Genomic DNA, 22,709 nt, shown 5'->3' with positions numbered 1-22,709 from the left:
ATTAACCATAATACATGAAAATCCCATCTAACTCTGACTGCCTAATTGATAACATACAATCAGTACAAAATCAGTATCCTATACAGCAATCATAATACACTGTGCACAACCACCTCATATCATATGTTATTAACACAGGTGGTTATCAGATAATACCAGATTTAGCAGCACCAGGTTAAAGACCCTGTTAAATATATAATGCTGCTTGGCGCAGTTAGCTATACAGGGTGTTACAAAAAGATACGGCCAAACTTTCAGGAAACATTCCTCACACACAAAGAAAAAAAATATATTATGTGGACATGTGACCGGAAACGCTTACTTTCCATGTTAGAGCTCATTTTATTACTTCTCTTCAAATCAAATTAATCATGGAATAGAAACACACAGCAACGGAACGTACCAGCGTGATTTCAAACACTTTGTTACAGGAAATGTTCAAAATGTCCTCCGTTTGCGAGGATACATGCATCCACCCTCCGTCGCATGGAATCCCTGATGCGCTGATGCAGCCCTGGAGAATGGCGTATTGTATCACAGCCGTCCACAGTACGGGCACGAAGAGTCTCTACATTTGGTATCGGGGTTGCGTAGACAAGAGCTTTCAAATGCCACCATAAATGAAAGTCAAGAGGGTTGAGGTCAGGAGAGCGTGGAGGCCATGGAAGGAGCTCCATCGTGCATGATCCACATGTTGTGTCGTACTTGTAAAGGCACATGTTCTAGCAGCACAGATAGAGTATCCCGTATGAAATCATGATAACGTGCTCCATTGAGCGTAAGTGGAAGAACATGGGGCCCAATCAAGACATCACGAACAATGCCTGCCCAAACGTTCACAGAAAATCTGTGTTGATGACGTGATTGCACAATTGCGTGCGGATTCTCGTCAGCCCACACATGTTGATTGTGAAAATTTACAATTTGATCACGTTGGAATGAAGCCTCATCCTAAAAAGAACATTTGCACTGAAATGAGGATTGACACATTGTTGGATGAACCATTCCCAGAAGTGTACCCATGGAGGCCAATCAGCTGCTGATAGTGCCTGCACACGCTGTACATGGTACGGAAACAACTGGTTCTCCCGTAGCGCTCTCCATACAGTGATGTGGTCAGCGTTACCTTGTACAGCAGCAACTTCTCTGACGCTGACATTGGGGTTATCGTCAACTGCACGAAGAATTGCCTCGTCCATTGCAGGTGTCCTCGTCGTTCTAGGTCTTCCCCAGTCGCGAGTCATAGGCTGGAATGTTCCGTGCTCCCTAAGACGTCGATCAATTGCTTCGAACCTCTTCCTGTCGGGACATCTTCGTTCTGTAAGTCTGTCTCGATACAAGCGTTCCGCGCCACGGCTATTGCCCCGTGCTAATCCATACATCAAATGGGCATCTGCCAACTCCGCATTTGTAAACATTGCACTGACTGCAAAACCACGTTCGTGATGAACACTAACCTGTTGATGCTACGCACTGATGTGCTTGATGCTAGTACTGTAGAGCAATGAGTCGCATGTCAACACAAGCACAGAAGTCAACATTACCTTCCTTCAATTGGGCCAACTGGCGGTGAATCAAGGAAGTACACTACATGCTGACGAAACTAAAATGAGCTCTAACATGGAAATTAAGCGTTTCCGGACACATGTCTACATGACATCTTCTCTTTATTTGTGTGTAAGGAATGTTTCCTGAAAGTTTGGCCGTACCTTTTTGTAACACCCTGTATACGCATCGTGGAAATAGCACAACTCCAACTGCTTGATGTGCAAGGAACACCGACACTCTACAACCAAAATCCATGAGCCACAGGTTGCAGAGCCTCAAGTCTGCTGAGCTCAACCAGCCCACAATAACTGCTGTGAATGCGGGCGACCGCACACAAATACGCCCTTTCTCAGCTTACGGCCAAACTTCTACCGGGGTCGACCAGCACCGTCAACACTCATGGCTCCCCCGTCATCAGGGTTTCGTGACTAGTTTGATGCGGCCCACCGTGAATTTCAATCCTGCGCCAACTTCTTCATTTCAGAGTAGCACTTCCATCCTATGTCCTCCATTATTTGCTGGATGTATTACAAGTTGTGGCTCCTCCCACAGCTTTTCCCTCTATAGTTCGCTCTAGTACCATGGAAGCTGTTTCCAGACGCCTTAATTCTTGTCCTGTCATCCTGAACCTTTTCTTGTTTGTGTTTACCACATCTTTCTTCCACACCAATTCTGCGGCGAATGTCCTCACTCCTTATCGTTTCATTTCACTTGATATTCAACATTGTTCCGTAGCACCACGTCTCAAAAGCTTGTATTCTCTAATGCTCGGGTGTTCCCTTTGCCCATGATTCACTACCACATAATGCTGTGCTCCGAACGTATGGTCTGAGAAATTCCGTCCTCAAATTAAGGCCCGCATTTGGTGCGCGTGGATTCTCTTGAGCAAGTCTATGCTAGACTGCTTCTTATGCCATCCTTGCTTCGTCCATCATCGGTTATTTTGCTGTCAAGGTAGCCAAATTCGTTGAGCATTTTGTGACCACCAATTTCGATTTTAAGTTTCTCGCTTCTCTCATTTCTGTTACTTCTCATTAATTTTGTCCTTTACCGGCTTACTCTGTCCATGTTCTGTACTCATAAGACTGTTCGTCTCTCTTAACAGATCCTGTAATTCTTCTTCACTTTCATTGATGTTCTCTCACCCTTAATTTTATTTCCAATCTTGAACCCTTTCTAATTTTCTGTATTGCTTCTTTTATCTATAGGTAGAACAGTAGTGCTGAAAGACAGCACCCTGTGTTAACGCCCTTTTTCAATCCGATCATTTCGTTCTTAGTCTTCCAGTCTTATCGTCCCTTCTTGGTTCTTGTAGATAATGTATATCATCCATCTTTGCCTAGAGTTTAATCCTATTGTTCTCAGAATTTCAAACATCTTGCACTATAATTCATGTTGTCGAACGTTTCTTCTGTATCGACGAATCCAATGAGACTCTTGCTTCCATTATCAAGCGCAATGTCAGAATTGCCTACCTGGTACCTTTACCTTTCGTGAAGCCAAACTTATCGTAATCTAACGGATCTTCAACGTTCTTTTCCATTCTTCTTTATACTATTCTTGTCACGAGATGTTAAGCTGATTGTGCGATAGTATTCGCACCTATCTGACGCTGCTATCTTCAGAATAATATGGATGATATTTTTCCCTAAATCTGATCATACGTCGCTAGTATCACAGATTCTACACACCTGCCGGAATAGTCGTTTGGTTTTTATTTCTCCCAACGATTTTATAAATTCCGCCGGATTATTATCTATCCCTTCTGCTTAATTTTTATCTTACAAGTCTGTGCGTCTCGCCCCATCGGAGGTTTGAGTCCTCCCTTGGGCACGGGTGTGTGTGTTGTCGATAGCGTAAGTTAGTTTAAGTTAGATTAAGTAGTGTATAGGCTTAGGTACCGATGACCTCAGCAGTTTGATCGCATAAGACCTTCCCACAAATTTACAAAATTTTCTTATAAGTGTCCCAGTGCTATTTTAAATTCGGGCTCTAATACTGGATCCGTTATGTCTTCCCTATCGTTTCCACTTTCTTCTTCTCTATCATCAGACAAGTACTGCGCTAATAAAAAATTGTTAAGGCTTTCGTGGCCACTTGTTGACAAACTGCCTATTGGCTTCTACCTCGGGTTCTTCGGCCGACGATCATCTAATGATTTTACTGACGTTTCGCCAGCACGAGTGGCCGGCATTGTCAAATCTTCACCCTCCATTGCCGGTGGTGAATGGAGGGTGATGCTTTGACAATGTCAGCCATTCGTGCTGGCGAAACGTCAGTAAAATCATTAGATGAACGTCGGCCGAAGAACCCGAGGTAGAAGCCAATAGGCAGTTAGTCAAGTAGGCTACTGCACTCTTAATGTCACCACCTGTGCTTTTAATTTCATCAAAGATTATTTTGAGTATTCTGAATGTTGCTTCATGTTATTTTCCGTACCGCATTATCCTCATCATTAACGAACTCTAAACGGATCTTATCAATCCTTAGTACTGCAGTCTCTCATTTCCTTCCGCCCTGATTCTTACGTAAGATTCTCTTAAACTTCAGTCCATTCTGCAAAATTACTAAATTATGACCTCAGTCTATATCTGGTCCTGTGTACGCCTTAAAGTCCATATACACCCCATAGGGGGAAAAAATACGCCACGAAAGAATTATACTAATAGGACGGGAAACGGTAGATGTGACGTACATGTACGAACAAACAAATGATTTCAATTTCAGAAAAACTGGATAATTTATTTAACAAAAAGAGCTTCACGAATTGAGCAATTTAATAACGTGTTGGTCCACCTCTTTCCCTTACGCAAGCAGTTATGCGGCTTGGCATTGAATGAAACAGTTGTTGGACGTCTTCCTGAGGGGTACCGTGCCAAATTCTGTCCAGTTGGCGCGTTGCACCGTCCAAAATTCCTAGGTGGTTGGAGGCTTCTGCCCATAATGCTCCAGACTTCCTCAGTTGGGGAGACATCCGACGATCTTGCTGATTAAGGTAGGTACTTTCCGTCTATGTAACTAATTTGAAGGCAGTTTGTTTATCGCCATACGCGTTTCGCTTCTTTTATTTGTGGAGATGCTTCAGAAATAAAAGAAGCGAAACGTGTATGGCAAGAAAGCATCTTCTCAAATAGAAGAAGCAAGACGCGTATGGCAATAAAGAAACTGCCTTCAGTTACTTACGTAGACGGAACACATCTCCACAAATCTGAGAAACTGTTTAAGAGAGTGTCAAAGAATAAGAACATGCATAGAATGTGGTTGTACCTCGCTCCAAGAGATCCAAATGATAAAGTAGCCTACTTCACTACATGATACTTCAACGATTTGGTTCATAAAAACAAAATTAAAAAAAAAAGTATTTTCGAGAACGTGTGGCGAGTTGAGCTATAGAAGTTCGTTGTAGTTTATAACATGCATCTGATGAATCAAAATGTTTCATAAATTGTGGTATACTCAAAAATATTGTGGTGGGAATCTTTCGTCTCTGTCTACTGTTGTGAAGGATTCACTCATAGATAAATACACTCCTGGAAATGGAAAAAAGAACACATTGACACCGGTGTGTCAGACCCACCATACTTGCTCCGGACACTGCGAGAGGGCTGTACAAGCAATGATCACACGCACGGCACAGCGGACACACCAGGAACCGCGGTGTTGGCCGTCGAATGGCGCTAGCTGCGCAGCATTTGTGCACCGCCGCCGTCAGTGTCAGCCAGTTTGAGGTGGCATACGGAGCTCCATCGCAGTCTTTAACACTGGTAGCATGCCGCGACAGCGTGGACGTGAACCGTATGTGCAGTTGACGGACTTTGAGCGAGGGTGTATAGTGGGCATGCGGGAGGCCGGGTGGACGTACCGCCGAATTGCTCAACAGGTGGGGCGTGAAGTCTCCACAGTACATCGATGTTGTCGTCAGTGGTCGGCGGAAGGTGCACGTGCCCGTCGACCTGGGACCGGACCGCAGCGACGCACGGATGCACGCCAAGACCGTAGGATCCTACGCAGTGCCGTAGGGGACCGCACCGCCACTTCCCAGCAAATTAGGGACACTGTTGCTCCTGGGGTATCGGCGAGGACCATTCGCAACCGTCTCCATGAAGCTGGGCTACGGTCCCGCACACCGTTAGGCCGTCTTCCGCTCACGCCCCAACATCGTGCAGCCCGCCTCCAGTGGTGTCGCGACAGGCGTGAATGGAGGGACGAATGGAGACGTGTCGTCTTCAGCGATGAGAGTCGCTTCTGCCTTGGTGCCAATGATGGTCGTATGCGTGTTTGGCGCCGTGCAGGTGAGCGCCACAATCAGGACTGCATACGACCGAGGCACACAGGGCCAACACCCGGCATCATGGTGTGGGGAGCGATCTCCTACACTGGCCGTACACCACTGGTGATCGTCGAGGGGACACTGAATAGTGCACGGTACATCCATACCGTCATCGAACCCATCGTTCTACCATTCCTAGACCGGCAAGGGAACTTGCTGTTCCAACAGGACAATGCACGTCCGCATGTATCCCGTGCCACCCAACGTGCTCTAGAAGGTGTAAGTCAACTACCCTGGCCAGCAAGATCTCCGGATCTGTCCCCCATTGAGCATGTTTGGGACTGGATGAAGCGTCGTCTCACGCGGTCTGCACGTCCAGCACGAACGCTGGTCCAACTGAGGCGCCAGGTGGAAATGGCATGGCAAGCCGTTCCACAGGACTACATCCAGCATCCCTACGATCGTCTCCATGGGAGAATAGCAGCCTGCATTGCTGCGAAAGGTGGATATACACTGTACTAGTGCCGACATTGTGCATGCTCTGTTGCCTGTGTCTATGTGCCTGTGGTTCTGTCAGTGTGATCATGTGATGTATCTGACCCCAGGAATGTGTCAATAAAGTTTCCCCTTCCTGGGACAATGAATTCACGGTGTTCTTATTTCAATTTCCAGGAGTGTACTTGTGACAAGTTAAAGTATAATGACAATTGCTGCTAGTTTCATTCGCAGTAATTTAAGTCGTGCTCTTAGATTCCTGTCTGACCACACACTCGGAAATCGTTACGTATTCAGAACAAAATGGTGAATTATTTGTGACAAGAAAAAGTATAAATGCCACTGTCAGTTGTTTTACGCACAGCAATTTCATCTTTCATTTCTTAAACGTGTGGAAGTCACGAAATCGACGATACTCGTTACTGAGAAAGCACTCTTAAGTGTTAATAACATCGAACATATCAGAAAAACGCTTAACTTTGACGATTAATTAAGTCTCGGAATGTGTTACGAACACGAAGAGGAGAAAAAATACGTTGATTTACACTAGTGTGCGAACCTACTACCTATCCCACTACAACTCGATTGTTTGCATCGCTTTATTCCACATAATTCAAATCGAGACAGAGACACAGGCTGACTTCGTTGTCGAATGTTGGGGGTGTAAACAGTAAATGCGTGAGATTTTGCAAGGTTTCCTCTATCAGGCTTCACAAAATGCCTATGCATTGTTACTTAAAAGTTTTAAACGAGTTTCGATGGTTAAAAAGTAAACCATTTGTGGCAAAAAGTTTGTAAAGTCATTAGTAATTTCAACTAGCACTCATGTGATATACAAAGAAGAGCCGACCTTCTGAAATTTAATCATTTTTTAAACTCTTAATTACGTAAAAATAACAGGTATTTTGTGAGAATATTGACCGAAACTGTTTTTTATGTTATAATCATTCACAGTAAAAACAATATAAACCATATTTCTAACAAAGAAATATAGTCTATTAATAACTCACTTTCTACCCGGATGCGTCCTGGTGATTCTTCAGTAACACAGTCACTAAATACGAAGTTAACACCGCTCACTATGCTTGAAATAACAAATGCTAGATGTAAATAACCTACACTAAATCGAACGAGAGGGCCATACCGAAATCGATAACCTCTCGTTACAGTTGTCGAAAAATCGATAGTAAGACCGATCGGTAACAGGTCTCAGAAGCTCAACTGAATAGGAACTTCGGATAAAGAACGGAAAATGACGTCACTAGTGAGGCTAACCTACTGCACCAATCGCTATGAACGGTACGGAACCGGGCCAGGGTTCACTCAAGTACGTAGCTCTAGTTTCCATCTGGTAGAGGACAGTGATGGACATGACTAAACAGAAAGAAGTATAGTATATGGTTTTAGTAGTGTGTATGATGCTTGAATGTGGTCTAAAGTAAATATGTAGATCATTGTTCTACTGATGAACGCTGTATGAACTAGTGTGAGAAAGTTTTAAGGCAGTGTGGATGAAGATGACAGGGAATTTTGTATCATAACATGTTAAGTAAGTTTATGGTAAAAGGAAAGCTAATTCGAGTGAAAAGGAAAATAGTTAATAACATAAGGTATAAACAAAATATTAGAAATTTAAAAATTTATTTCGGGAAAAAGTACAGTTCGGAAGTGTGTTATTAGTTGATTGGTTAGTCATGAAAAGCGGTGACTAACGCGGAAGAATAATGTTTTTCTACTCGCCTTAAAGAAAACTGACCAGTCAGAACGGAGTATTCTTCGCGCGTCTTTTCCGCTGGAGATAGAGAATGCTTACAGCAGTCTAAGTAGTCAGATCCCAGCCTTTTAATGGAACGGTCGTGCGTAGCATGAGCTCCGCAGGAAGCTTTAATTTGCGGGTTTTAGTTGTGCTACATGCCTCAAAGGTGCTTTAAGTGAAGGCATATTTATTCCGGTGCGTTTTTTTTTTTTTAGAAAGTACGGATTTTTTAAGTATTTTTGTGTTTGAGAAAAGACGGTAATTCCGCGTGGCATATTGAGCAGATGGATGACGAAAAATTTCAGTGCATTAGACATCAATAAAGTATAGCGAGCATTTTCATTTAAGAACAACCCGTGCTTAGTAGCTGTTCAGGTTTCGGGAAATACGTTACCACAAAGGGTTTGTGCATGACTGTGTTAAGATTAGAACATGCTTGGCAGTGAACATGTATACCGTAAGATTCAGAATATACCGAAGCTCTGCCAGTATTTCCGCCTTTCATTCAAAATTAAGGCCTTTTCCAGATTCTTAGAATAGTTACGTTGTATGGAGCCTGGTGCGAGCTGCATGCAGTACGGTAGGTTTCTGCTCGGCTTCCCTACCGGTGATCTGCAGCAATGAGTTCCAAGGTAGTTGCGGGTAATGGACGAACGTAACCGCACAGGCGCAAGGATAATGATGACACAAGCAAAACTTATGACGATATCCTTTCACCCTGAATTTTAATCCCACTTGAACCTTCCTTTCCTTCCGTCATTCCTTCTTCGATACGTAGATTGAACGGTAGGGCGATAGACTTCATTCCTCTCTTGCAGCGTCCTTAATCCGAGCACTTCGTTGTTTGTCTTTCAGTCTCTTTGTTCCCTTATGGTTCATAGCGTTTCTACATCTACAACTACATCCATACTCCGCAAGCCACCTGACGGTGTGTGGTGGAGGGTACCTTGAGTACCTGTATCCGTTCCCCCTTCTATTCCAGTCTCGTATTGTTCGTGGAAAGAAGGATTGTCGGTATGCCTCTGTGTGGGCTCTAATCTCTCTGATTTTATCCTCATGGTCTCTTCGCGAGATATACGTAGGAGGGAGCAATATACTGCTTCACTTCTCGGTGAAGGTATGTTCTCGAAACTTCAACAAAAGAGCGTACCGGGCTACTGAGCGTCTCTCCTGCAGAGTCTTCCACTGGAGTTTATCTATCATCTCCGTAACGCTTTCGCGATTACTAAATGATACTGTAACGAAGCGCGCTGCTCTCCGTTGGATCCTCTCTCTCTCTTCTATCAACCCTATCTGGTATGGATCCCACACTGCTGAGCAGTATTCAAGCAGTGGGCGAACAAGCGTACTGTAACCTACTTCCTTTGTTTTCGGATTGCATTTCCTTAGGATTCTTCCAATGAATCTCAGTCTGCCATCTGCTTTACGGACGATCAACTTTATAAGATCATTCCATTTTAAATCACTCCTAAAGCGTACTCCCAGATAATTTATGGAATTAACTGCTTCCAGTCAATTCGCTGCAGATCCTCCTGCATTTCAGTACAATTTTCCATTGTTACAACCTCTCGATATGCCACAGCATCATCCGCAAAAAGCCTCATTGAACTTCCAATGTCATCCACAAGGTTATTTATGTATATTGTGAATAGCAACGGTCCTACGACACTCCCCTGGGGCACACCTGAAATCACTCTTACTTCGAAAGACTCCTCTCCATTGAGAATGACATGCTGCGTTCTGTTACCTAGGAACTCTTCAATCCAATCACACAATTGCTCTGATAGCCCATATGCTCTTACCTTGTTGATTAAACGACTGTGGGGAACTGTATGGAACGCGTTGCGGAAGTCAAGAAACACGGCATCTACCTGGGAACCCGTGTCTATGGCCCTCTGAGTCTCGTGGACGAGCTGGGTTTCACACGATCGTCTTTTTCGAAACCCATGCTGATTCCTGCAGAGTAGGTTTCTAGTCTCCGTGTTGTACGATAAGTTATTTTACTGGCCTTTGACAAGTTAGGAGAGAGTGTTGTGACCTGCCTATTAGCTATAAAGAAGTTTGATTGCTTAGCTAGATGTTTAGACAAGATTTTAACAGCAGTGATATCAGGAGGGTGCAAGTCGACTTATTTATACAGTGCAATAAGATGTACTGCACGAGCTTCCTTTGTCACAGAATTTTTAAAGCTACGTTGGCCATATGATTTCTCGTTCATGAGTTGTTGCACTCAAGATAGTCCCGCTGTTGAATATTATACTCAAGATAGGCAGTCTCACTTACGCTGCCGGTTGAATTAGAGAAGCCGTATGTTCTTTTCGTCGTTCTCGAATGGGAGGACACTAAGCCAAAGAAAGACATACGGCAGTGAGAGAGGGCAGACTGAGGCGGGTGGCAGCCCTCGTGCCGTGAGGCCGTCGCCGAACGCGACCAGACTGGCCGGACGCGGGCCGACCTCGCCGGCGGCGTCCCAAGGCCAGCCGGGCCTCGCCATGAGAGGGACGATGATCTCACCCGCGAGATCCCCGTAGCCACAGCCAGAGCCAACCGCCCGCGTGGCCGCGAGACGGCAGGTGGCTGCATACCAATCGAAGAAAGAGGCCGCCGCGCCGCCAGCCCTCTAAACAGCGTATCGATGACATTCAAAGGAGCGACAGCTAGAAAAATTCACCGAATTAAAACTAGGAAGCGTGGCAAAGTTCAGCACTAACGACTAATGAGGGCTATTGAGAGATGATCTGCACAATGGATAACTGTAACTAGTCACGAGTACACTACTGGCCATTAAAATTGCTACACCGCGAAGATGACGTGCTACAGACGCGAAATTCAACCGACAGGAAGAAGATGCTGTGAAATGCAAATGATTAGCTTTTCACAGCATTCACACAAGGTTGGCGCCGGTGGCGACACCTACAACGTACTGACATCAGGAAAGTTTCCAACCGATTTCTCATACACAGACAGCAGTCGTCCGTAGCTCGTGGTCGTGCGGTAGCGTTCTCGCTTCCCGCGCCCGGGTTCCCGGGTTCGATTCCCGGCGGGGCAGCGATTTTCTCTGCCTTGTGATGACTGGGTGTTGTGTGATGTCCTTAGGTTAGTTAGGTTTAAGTAGTTCTAAGTTCTAGGGGACTGATGACCATAGATGTTAAGTCCCATAGTGCTCAGAGCCATTTTAAACAGCAGTTGACCGGCGTTCCCTGGTGAAACGTTGTTGTGATGCCTCGTGTAAGGAAATGCGTACCATCACGTTTCCGACTTTGATAAAGGTCGGACTGTAGCCTATCGCGATTGTGGATTATCGTATCGCGACATTGCTGCTCGTCGAGATCCAATGACTGTTAGCAGAATATGGAATCGGTGGATTCATGAGGGTAATACGGAACGCCGTGGTGGATCCTAACGGCCTCGTATCACTAGCAGTCCAGATGACAGGTATCTTATCCGCATGGCTGTAACGGATCGTGCAGCCACGTCTCGATCACTGAGTCAACAGATGGGGACTTTTGCAAGACAACAACCATCTGCACGAACAGTTCGACGACGTTTGCAGCAGCATGGACTATCAGCTCGGAGACCGTGGCTGCGATTACCCTTGACGCTGCATCACAGACAGGAGCGCCTGTGATGGTGTACTCGACGACGAACCTGGGTGCACGAATGGCAAAACGTCATTTTTTCGGATGAATCCAATTTCTCTTTACAGTATCATGATGGTGGCATCCGTGTTTGGCGACATCGCGGTGAACCCACACTGGAAGCGTGTATTCGTCATCGCCATACTGGCGTATCACCCGGCGTGACGATATGGGGTGCCATTGGTTACACGTCTCGGTCACCTCTTGTTCGCATTGACGGCACTTTGAACAGTGGACGTTACATTTCAGATGTGTTACGACCCGTGGCTCTACCTTTCATTCGATCCCTGCGAAACCCTACATTTCAGCAGGATAATGCACGACCGCATGTTGCAGGTCCTGTGCGGGCCTTTCTGGATACAGATAATGTTCGACTGCTGCTCTGGCCAGCACATTCTCCAGACCTCACACCCATTGAAAATGTCTGGTCAATGGTGGCCGAGCAACTGGCTCGTCACAATACCCCAGTCACTACTCTTGATGAACTGTGGTATCGTGTTGAAGCTGCATGGGCAGCTGTACCTGTACACGCCATCCAAGCTCTGTTTGACTCAATGCCCAGGCGTATCAAGGCCCTTATTACGGCCAGAGGTGGTTGTTTTCTGAGTACTGATTTCTGAGGATCTATGCACCCAAACTGCATGAAAATGTAATCACATGTTGGTTCTAGTATAATATATTTGTCCAATGAATACCCGTTTATCATCTGCATTTCTTTTTGGTGTAGCAATTTTAATGGCCAGTAGTGAATTACTGTTGCGCTTAGCTCAAATAGTGCAAATCTTTCAGATGTTATAGAAAGTCATAGCAGGTCTCGACATATGCGATAGTACAACAGTCTGAGTGAATCGAACAGGGTAGAGCGAACGGCCGTTTTGTCATTACGCGATGTACTGGACTCGTAGTGGTGATACCGCTAACACCTACAGGGTGATTATAATTCAACTTTCGCTCCTTGAGGCAGCGTAACTGTTTACCACATGGGTATGCAACTTTACAGGAATGGTATTCAGACTTTGCTTTGTCAGCAGTGTTCGTGTGATGACTTACCGTTAGGCGCCGATACTCGTGCAGCGACGCACGGTTGCAACAGAAGCGTCACCGTGCATTACAGTTGCGGACACTCAACACTCGTTGCACAATGTGAGCAGGGCTTTACTAGTAGAGCTATTTTATCAAAACAACAGCAGGAGTGCCGCTGCTCTCCGCGAGTACCGACGGTTTAAAGGAATATGGAGGGACGTCCTCTTTAGCGCTGGCCCTGAAGAACATAATTCGGGAGTTTGAATTAACACCACTTAATCTGGGAATTTCTTTTGGGAGAGGCTGACGGCCAATAGCACAAATTTTTGAAGACGTTACTGTTGCTTTGGCTGAGAATGCGGGACCCAATGTCCTACCTTCAAGCAGAGCACGAGCTGTGTCGCTACAACTGAACACCTCATCTGAGCGTCATCTGGCAGCAGTAGCAGAGTCTCGAGTGTCGCTGCAGGATGCAGTGAATGCAAATAGTCGGCACATTCAGCAACGTTCGGACGTGGAACGTATTAATGGTAAGCCACACTCTCATGTCGCAATTAAAATCTGTTTCTTCAATGGTTTATTCGTTATTTCTCTTCCATGTCTCCTTACAAATGTTTCCACAAATGGTTCAAATGGCTCTGAGCACTATGGGACTTAACATCTATGGTCATCAGTCCCCTAGAACTTAGAACTACTTAAACCTAACTAACCTAAGGACAGCACACAACACCCAGCCATCACGAGGCAGAGAAAATCCCTGACCCCGCCGGGAATCGAACCCGGGAACCTGGGCGTGGGAAGCGAGAACGCTACCGCACGACCGCGAGATGCGGGCAATGTTTCCACAAATTTTCGTTGTCCTACGATCACTTTTTCTTCATGGGGCGCCTTTCAAGTAGCGTAAGTTTTAATTATAACCACCACTCCGTCTGCAGACCACAAGTGGCCCACGGGGACCATCCGACCGCCGTGTCATCCTTAGGGAAGGATGCGGATAGGAGGGGCGTGGGGTCAGCACACCGCTCTCCCGGTCGTTATGATGGTATTCTCAATTGAGTAGCTCCTCAATTGGCATCACGAGGCTGAGTGCACCCCGAAAAATGGCAACAGCACATGGCGGCCTGGATGGTCACCGATCCAAGTGCCGACCACGCCCGACAGCGCTTAACTTCGGTGATCTCACGGGAACCGGTGTATCCACTGCGGCAAGGCCGTTGCCTTTAATTATAACCACCCTGTTCATTATCTAAAGTAGGTTATTCTCTGCATCTGGCTGTAATACGGTCATCAATGCGCTGTCCATAAATTTCGACTAACACTTCGCTTTCAAGCGAGCATTTTGTAATGTGTGTGAACATTTTCAAGCGCACAGTTCGACAATATTACGCTGACAGCGATGGACAGAATTACACCACACCCGCTTAGGCTGATAGTATGATGCCCGTGGGATATCTTTAATAAGATTTCGTCCTTTCTTCTTTTTGAGTCATCTGCTTTCTGATAAGTTTGATCCAACCTCCCAGGAATTCCCGTACAGTTACAACCTCTTTGTCTCAGAGCAGCAGCCGGCCGCGGTGGTCGAGCGGTTCTAGGCGCTTCAGTCCGGAGCCACGCGACCGCTACGGCCGCAGGTTCGAATCCTGCCTCGGGCATGGATGTGTGTGATCCCCTTAGGTTAGTTAGGTTTAAGTAGTTCTAAAGAAGAATTAAATGATCTGCTGAACGGAATGAACAGTCTAATGAGTACACAGTATGGTTTGAGAGTAAATCGGAGAAAGACGAAGGAAATGACAAGTAGTAGAAATGAGAACAGCGAGAAACTTAACATCAGAATTGATGGTCACGGAGCAAGGAGGACATCAAAAGCAGACTCGCTATGGCAAAAAAGGCATTCTGGCCAAGAGAAGTCTACTAATATCAAATACCGGCCTTAATTTGAGGAAGAAATTTCTGAGGATGTACGTCTGGAGTACAGCATTGTATGGTAGTGAAACATGGACTGTGGGAAAACCGGAACAGAAGAGAATCGAAGCATTTGAGATGTGGTGCTATAGACGAATGTTGAAAATTAGGTGGACTGATAAGGTAAGGAATGAGGAGGTTCTACGCAGAATCGGAGAGAAAAAGAATATGTGGAAAACACTGATAAGGAGAAGGGACAGGATGATAGGACATCTGCTAAGACATGAGGGAATGACTTCCATGGTACTAGAGGGAGCCGTAGAGGGCAAAAACTGTAGAGGAAGACAGAGATTGGAATACGTTAAGCAAATAATTGAGGACGTAGGTTGCAAGTGCTACTCTGAGATGAAGAGGTTAGCACAGGAGAGGAATTCGTGGCGGACCGCATCAAACCAGTCAGTAGACTGATAACAAAAAAAAAAAAAAGTTCTAAATTCTAGGGGACTGATGAACTCAGATGTTAAGTCCCATTGTGCTTAGAGCCATTTGAACCATTTGATCTGAGTAGCACTTGCGCAACACGTACTTATTTGCTGGATTTATTCCTACCTCTGCCTCCCCTACAGTTTTTACACCCTACAGTTCTCTCTAGTCCAATGGAAGACAGTCCTTGATACTTAAACAAACGCCCTATAATCCTGTTCCATCTTCTTATCTGTTATTTCTAATGCCCTTTCCTAGTCGATTCTGCGGATAAACTCACCTACCTTTATCAGACTGTCTAATTTTCAGCATTCTTCTATAGCACAGCATCTCATACGCGTCGACTCTCTTCGTTTCCTGTTCTCCCAGAGTTCTTGATACACTACCGAATAATATCGTGCTTCAAACGCACATGCAAAAAAATTTCTTCCTCAGATTAAGGCCAGCTTTTCGTTCTAGAAGGCTAGCTTTGGTCAGAAATGCCCTCTTCACTTCTGCTATTCTGCTTCATATATCATCTTTGTTTTCTCCATTAAGTGCTATTTTGCATCCAGGGTAGTGTAACTGCTTACCTTCGTCTATATCGTGTGCACCAGTTTTAACGTTGAACTTATTCCTAACGCCATTTTTCCTGCTCCTCATGTCTCTTGTCTTACTTCGGTTTACTCTCAAGCTGTAGAGTGTACTCATTAGGCTATTCGTTCCATTCAACAGGTCTTGTAATTCTGCCTCACTGCAACTGAGAATTGCCATGCGATTAGCGAATCTTATCGTTGATATTCTTTCATGCTGAATTTTAATCCAACTCTTGAAACTTTCTTCTATTTCCGTCATTCCTTCTTCGATGTGTGTTCAACAGCGGAGTTGAGGGACTGCACGTTCCTAGCGAATGCACTTTTGGGCCCGAGTATTCGTACGTGGACTTCCATTCTTATCCCCCCCTCCCCCCCCCCCCCCGGTTATCTTACATATCGTATGATACCTACATTTCCCTAAAGGACATTCCTATTTCTCTCAGAATTCCCAACATCTTGCAGCATTTTACACTGTCAGACGCTTTTTCTAGATCGTCAAATCCTATGACCGTGTCTTGATTGTTCTTACGTCGTTAAGTTCGACGTCAGGACTGCCTCTCTAGTACCCTCACCTTTCCTAACTCCAAACTGATAGTCACTAACAAATCCTCAAGTTTCTTTTCCATTCTTCCGTATATTATTGTTGTTAGCTACTTGCGCGCGTAATCTGTTAAGCTAATTGTGAGATTGTTCTTTCATTTATATGTTCTTGCTATTTTCAGGATTTTATGGATATTATTTTTGCGGACATCTGATCGTATATCTTCAGTCCCATAGATTCTACACCCCATCGTGAATATTCTTTTGTTTGACCCTTCCTTCATTTTAGAAGTTCCCAAGAAATATTATCTATCTTGTCTGCCTTCTTTGATCCCAAATCATCCAGAGCTGCGTTAAACACTATTACTGTATCCCCTATATCTTCGATCTCGACTCTTTCCGTTATCAGCTCTCTCTTCTGCGTTCTGTAGTGCAATTTACGTTGCACTCCTAATGCTGACATATTTGCTTTTGTGAATTTTAAAATTTTTCAGGCGAAGTGGATGTTGAAACAAATTTCAGGCTTGCAGCCGATCGTCTTTTAATACACCCCACAGTATTTCAACTGGGCAAATACCGGTCATCTCACCTGTAGGTGACTGGCCCAGGTGCAATATCGTGGGGTATATTAGACGGCGCGGCTGCAATCAAAGAATTTGTTTGAACACCTTTGCTTTTAGTTTTGCGAAGGTTCTTTCAGCTCTTGTATACGCTGAATCAGTGCTTCACATGACAATTATTTTTCGATTTCTAATCATTCGTTCTGCAGTCACTTTTCTTTGGCTTCCCATTAGTTCCTATTTATTTCGCTGCTAAGTGATTTGCATAACTGTATTCCGGTCTTTATCTGATCTTCTGCACTTCCTTCTTCCGATGGTGAATCGGAGTTCCTTCCGTCACTCAAATTTTCTTCTCAGTTACCTTCCTTGTACCTGTGTTTGCGAGTCCAACTTCTTTGATTAGTCTGATTTGATCCATTATAAATGGTTTTTGATTAGCCTTTTTGGAGATACGGAAGTTCATTCCTCGTCAACTAAAATGCCTATTGTGGTGTTTATCATCACAGAACTTATAGCCTTATCGACTTGTAAACACGACTATCATCCCATATTACTTCAGTGTCTCACTTCTTGTACAGTGATTCTTGAGTATAAGTCTATTAAGCTTCAGCTTACTATTCATTATTACTAAATTGTGATCCTAGTTTATATCTGCTTTGGGGTTTTCCCTACAATATGATATAGGATTTGAGACTTCTGGCCAAGATATAATCGAGCTGGAATCGTCCTGTCTCCCCATGCCTTTTCAAAGTGTGCCTCCTTCTCTCCTAATTTTGAACTGTATTCGCTATTACTACCTGAAATTTACTTACACAAACGCAAACACCACTCGCCCGTTAGGCCTATCACGACTGAGCGACTGCTATTTGCAAATCAGTGCGAGGAGCGATCTATGTTCGAGGGAAAAGTGATCAGCGTGTCGGAAATCCCTCCAGCCGTTATCGCCAGTAGATGAATCGTGATCACGCCACTGCTTCTTTATTCAGTCAATGACTCATTTGTTCTCGCGAAGCTGAGTGGACTGTGTTTACAGACCTTCCTGCCTCAGAAAAATTCGAGGAGGTACCGGGAATCGAAAGCGGATCCTTCCACACCTGAGGCAGCGACACTAATCGGTTCTTTTCCCTCTCCGTTGTCTATCTGTTTCTTCGTCATTCTTCGTTATCAGTTCTGTGTGGATGTCGCATGACACCTCTTTTATCCTGTCGATGAAATCTTCACTCAGTTTTCTTATTACAGATGGTGTGTCCAGTGGCCCGATAGACTGCGCTAAGCTACCGCGCTGCTACTTCCCTTATACCTTTTTCTGCTGCTGTTGGAATTACGCTATATTCATCTGATCAGATTTCCTTACCTTCTTTCAATTCCATTTCATTAGCTCTCACTATATCGGGACCGATCGTTTTCAATTTTTTGGCATCCCTATCACGTTCAGATTTCTAACAATTCATGCTCCGACTCACACGCTGTTATCTTTTCTATAGGTATTCAATCTTTTTCTCATAATTACCTCCCCCTTCGGACTTCCATCCGGTAGGTCCAAATGAGAGACTACACCGCAATCTATGTCAATAGGGACATCATCATGACACTTTTTAAATTACGAGATACACATTATGTGTCTTTAATGCGTGGTTTCCGTTGCTTTCAACACTCTCATGCCGTTGATGATTGATGATTCTTCCCCATTTTAGTGGCAGTTTCCCACACTAAGGAGTTTGAACTGAAACTTGGTCTGCTCCTCCTCCCTAGTTGACAATTTTTATTCAGATTCTGAGCAGCGTCTCCGATCGAGCCCGGACCCTTACACGAGCTCATTTTAAATACAGATGAAAGCGTGTGAGTATACGACGACAGTTGGGTGTGTCCAACGCTGTACGAACTTTCCTGGTCAAGATCTAAACATAGCACACCCAGAGGTGGTGCAGTCACCATCTTTCGAAATTTGAAAAAAAGGGAGGAAGATTGGGTTTAATGTCCTGTCGACAATGAAGACGGAGCGGAAGCCCGGACTGTGTAAAGGATAGGAAGGAAATCGGCCGTGCATTTGCTTGGAGCGATTTAGGGAAACAATAGAAAACAAAAATCTGGATGATGGGATGCGGGTTTGAATCGTCGTCCTCCCGAATACGAGTCCTGTGCGCTAACCACTGCGTTAGACTTTGAGAAACGCCGAATCATTGGCAGGAATCACATGGGGGCATCACGCTGACAGCAGACAGTTTCTTTACTGTAAAACAAGTGCATTTGAAACAGCGAGCAAGCGCGCGAGTTTGTACGGGTGCGTAATCTGACTAAAATGTACGTTATCGGTATGAATTCGTTATGGAAACCAAGATGCAATGAGATCATCACGACGACATCATATAGTTGCACATGGTGCACGTGGTCCAAAGGATAATGTTCCTGTAACACCTCCAACTGCTGATGAACCTGCAGTGGCTCAAAAACTACAACAAATCGCATCAAATTCTAACAGCGACTGGAAGCATTTCATACCTACCGGAACCATCTAGAGTGTTTACTCGTGTTTTTGCTAAACTGTGTGAGACTGATGCAGTATCCAACACACGGGTCAGGAGCAAGTCACGTTTCTTAACCACCATCGAGGTTTCTGGACCTTACCACTTCGAGAAAGGCGAATTTTGCGTATGAATAATAATAAAAAAAACAAAAGAGACGAATAGTTCGGGCTGCAAAAGTGCTGACCTCATCAAAATACGCCATTTCGACCTCAGAAAAACAACACATGGTCGTGTCAAGAGAATCGGGAAGCGCTTTGAAGTCGGAGGTGGGTTTTATGAAAATCAACTTATCCCTTATTCATTCGCCTTTGCTTGACACTTCCTCTAAGTATTCTAACATATGTAGTCTTAATATTTACAAATACTACGCTAGTACACACATGTTATATGGGATGTGTTGTTGGAATTAGTTTATACTACCACCTCCTAAAATATTTACCACTCCTCCTGAAAGACGTTGCTGAGTTTAAGATATGCGTGCGAAAATTTAGGAGTTACGAAGCTATCAGATGTAATTGCGTATGAATAGTCATTTAATGTTAAGTTGCATAACAGGCGTGTACAGTGTATATGAACGCTGTAGTCAGTAATACTCGGTAGAGATGGAAACAGGACGGCAGTACACGCAACTGGTCTCACAGACCCTTGCAGTTTCTACGTTTCTGAATTTACATTTAGATGTATATTATGGAGGGAAGCGCTATTAAAGTAATATCATTAAAAATCAGTTTAGTAAATCTATTTAAGGGATAAATTTAATATTTTGGTCAAAAATATTTACACAAATGGAGATACATAAAATTTAATTGTTATCGAAATAATGCATGCGTTCAATCAGATATTTTGTCGATACAGTCTTGGCACACAGTAACAGAATGTTAAAGGCAAATGTATTTCTTGCAGTTCTTACAAATATATCTTGTTTTTTCTGTTTTTGCTTCTGCAGTCCACACACCGTCCTCGTGAAGTCACTTCAGAAATTTTCACATTGCAAAGCTCTCCCATCTTTCAGTTATCTTCCCTGGCAATATTTTTGACATTACTCTTTGCTGAAGATGATCATGCAGAAGTGCAAAAGAAAGCTGCCTCAAAAACTCTCTTCTTCTCAGTTGTTATTTCCGATTTGAGTTCATGATGCTATAAAAACAACCACTGGTCATCTTCTTGTGTTTCTAGCTACATTATATGTTGCACTCATTCCGTCTATAACGTCAGGTCCACCATTAGTAAGGTTATAGAAAGTGATAATTTCTGGTTTTTCATCATTCCCTGTATTTTCGTCAATATTTCCATTGTGGTGCGTCGTTGACAGTAGTAACATCACTCTATTTCGTTTCGGCACAAAGGAGACTAAGGTGCAATTTTTCTAAAACCCAGAATTTCCTTGTCGGTTTTTAGAGTTAATAAATCCCCTTGGAACTTGTCTCTTGTTCTTTCTCAGGGTACCAACGATGGTCGCCTTCTTTGTAATCAATGTGTTTGCAAGTTCGTAACTTGTAAAATAATTGTCGCAAGTTATGTTGCGGCCTGTATTCAGGATAGGTTGGCAAAGTCTCTGAACAAGTTCAAATGGTCTGTTGTCCTGTCTGTAAGGGCCTTCAGGCTGTTGCCCAACATACACCTCCATGTTGAATTTGTAAAACATTCTGGCATCCACTGCTGCAAAAATCTTTACTCCATACTTTTTTGGCTTATTTGGCATGTACTGTCGGAATCTGCATCTTCCACGGAATGGCTCTAGTTTTTCATCAACTGTCACGTATTCAGAAACTGTATAAGCCTTCTGAAAGTTTTCAACAATTAGACTGAACACCTATCTTATCGCCGCCATGTGATCTGTTTTCTCCCTTTCCATTCTCGTTAGTGTTATATCCTAGCCAGTAATGCCACCCGAGCCCGCTGCCAAAAGGTTGGCAGCATCAAAGTCCGGACGCCATCCGCATAAGCAGCGCCAGCGAGACAGGAAATCGCCGCAAGTCTGCGCGCGCCACCGCTGGCTTCTGGCTTCTTAAGCGCTGGAGTCGCGAGCGCTAGGACAGTTCTGTATTCGCCGCTCAGTTGTATACTCGCCACCGAATTGTGTACTTGCTAGTCAGTTGTGTGTTCATCGCGGCAGAGTTGTTGTTTGTCGTCAGCCGACGCTGACCTAGCCGCTCCGACTCGAACTAGACAGATTTCTGTAGACACGGAGTTCACTACTGTGTTTCTGTATCTTCGTTAATAAAGATAAGTACCGACTTTTATTTAATCAGAGTGTTTGGGTTTTCATCTTTCTGTTCACTGTTCCAGCGGACCGGTCGGCCCGCTATTAAAAGTGTGGCGGTGACTTCGTAAGCCGTTTCTACAGCGAATTGTTTGTCGCTACGAATGCCGCCACAAAACTGGCGACGAGGACTGCCGAACTCGTGTGCAGGGCTGGTTCAACTTGTTTCTGGTTATACTAATTACAGCGACAAAATTTTGGGGGCTGGTTTAATTTGTGTTCACTATGTCTGCCGAATTACAACAGTTGATCTTGTTAAAGAGTCAGCAAATACAAAGTCTGGTGGAAGCAATCGCCAAACAAGCGGCTAATCCTCCAACACAAAAGGAACAAGCACAGGCAGCACCACCTTTCCGTGCTTTTGATGCATCAAGAGAAGAATGGCGAGAATATTTCGCGCAGTTGCAGGCACACATGACAGTCTACAAAATCACAGGTACTGAGCGGCAGCTTTATTTAATTTCCACTGCAGGCGTGGAAGTCTATCGACTACTTTGTAAGGTGTTCCCGGAATCCCAGCCAGAAGCTTTAGACTATGACGTTGTTGTTAACAAGCTTGCTGAGTATTTCGAGTCGCGAGTTCATGTGGCAGCAGCCAGATTCAAGTTCTTCAGATTAAAGAAACTGCCACATCAATCTAATAAACAGTGGTTAACAGATTTACGGGGCCTCACCCGTCAGTGCCGATTTAATTGTGTGTGTGGAGCTTCCTACAGTGATGTCATGCTACGAGACGCTATTACTCAAAACATTGCAGATTCTCGTATTCGTGCTGCTATCTTAAAGTTGCCTGACCCGTCATTAGAGACTGTGATGAACATCATTGAAGCCCAAGATACTTTTGACTATGCTGAGTGTGAGTTAGATCAGCCATGTATTTCTCAAATTGCCTGTGCTAAGCAAGTTCTGTCACGCCCGCGGCCCCACCGGCAGAGTCAGACTGTAAACACTAGCCGGCCGCGTCATGTTAAACACATTCGTCAGCCGCGTGTGCAAAATGTTAGAGTTAAGTCTTGCCCTAAGTTTGTTGTTGCTCATCCTCGTGAACGTTGCCCGTTAAGAAACGCGGTTTGTCACTTTTGTCAAAGGAAAGGACACATCCAGACTGTTTGTTTGCGTAAACGCAAGAAC

At 44.4% G+C, this 22,709-nt stretch overlaps 1 protein-coding gene and 1 pseudogene across 1 annotated transcript in view; one reads left to right on the top strand and one right to left on the bottom strand.

Moving 5' to 3' along the window:
* LOC124590259 (proline-rich protein 2-like) overlaps positions 1–22,709 on the top strand; it is an 81,308-nt gene that overhangs the window by 53,655 nt on the left and 4,944 nt on the right. The window lies entirely within an intron of this gene.
* Positions 13,832–13,949, bottom strand: LOC124596869 (annotated as a pseudogene).

Source organism: Schistocerca americana, chromosome 2, assembly GCF_021461395.2.
Source record: "Schistocerca americana isolate TAMUIC-IGC-003095 chromosome 2, iqSchAmer2.1, whole genome shotgun sequence".
Lineage (NCBI taxonomy): Eukaryota > Metazoa > Arthropoda > Insecta > Orthoptera > Acrididae > Schistocerca > Schistocerca americana.
The sequence above is the reverse complement of the archived record's forward strand: the minus strand, read 5'-3'. Positions and strand labels throughout refer to the sequence as shown.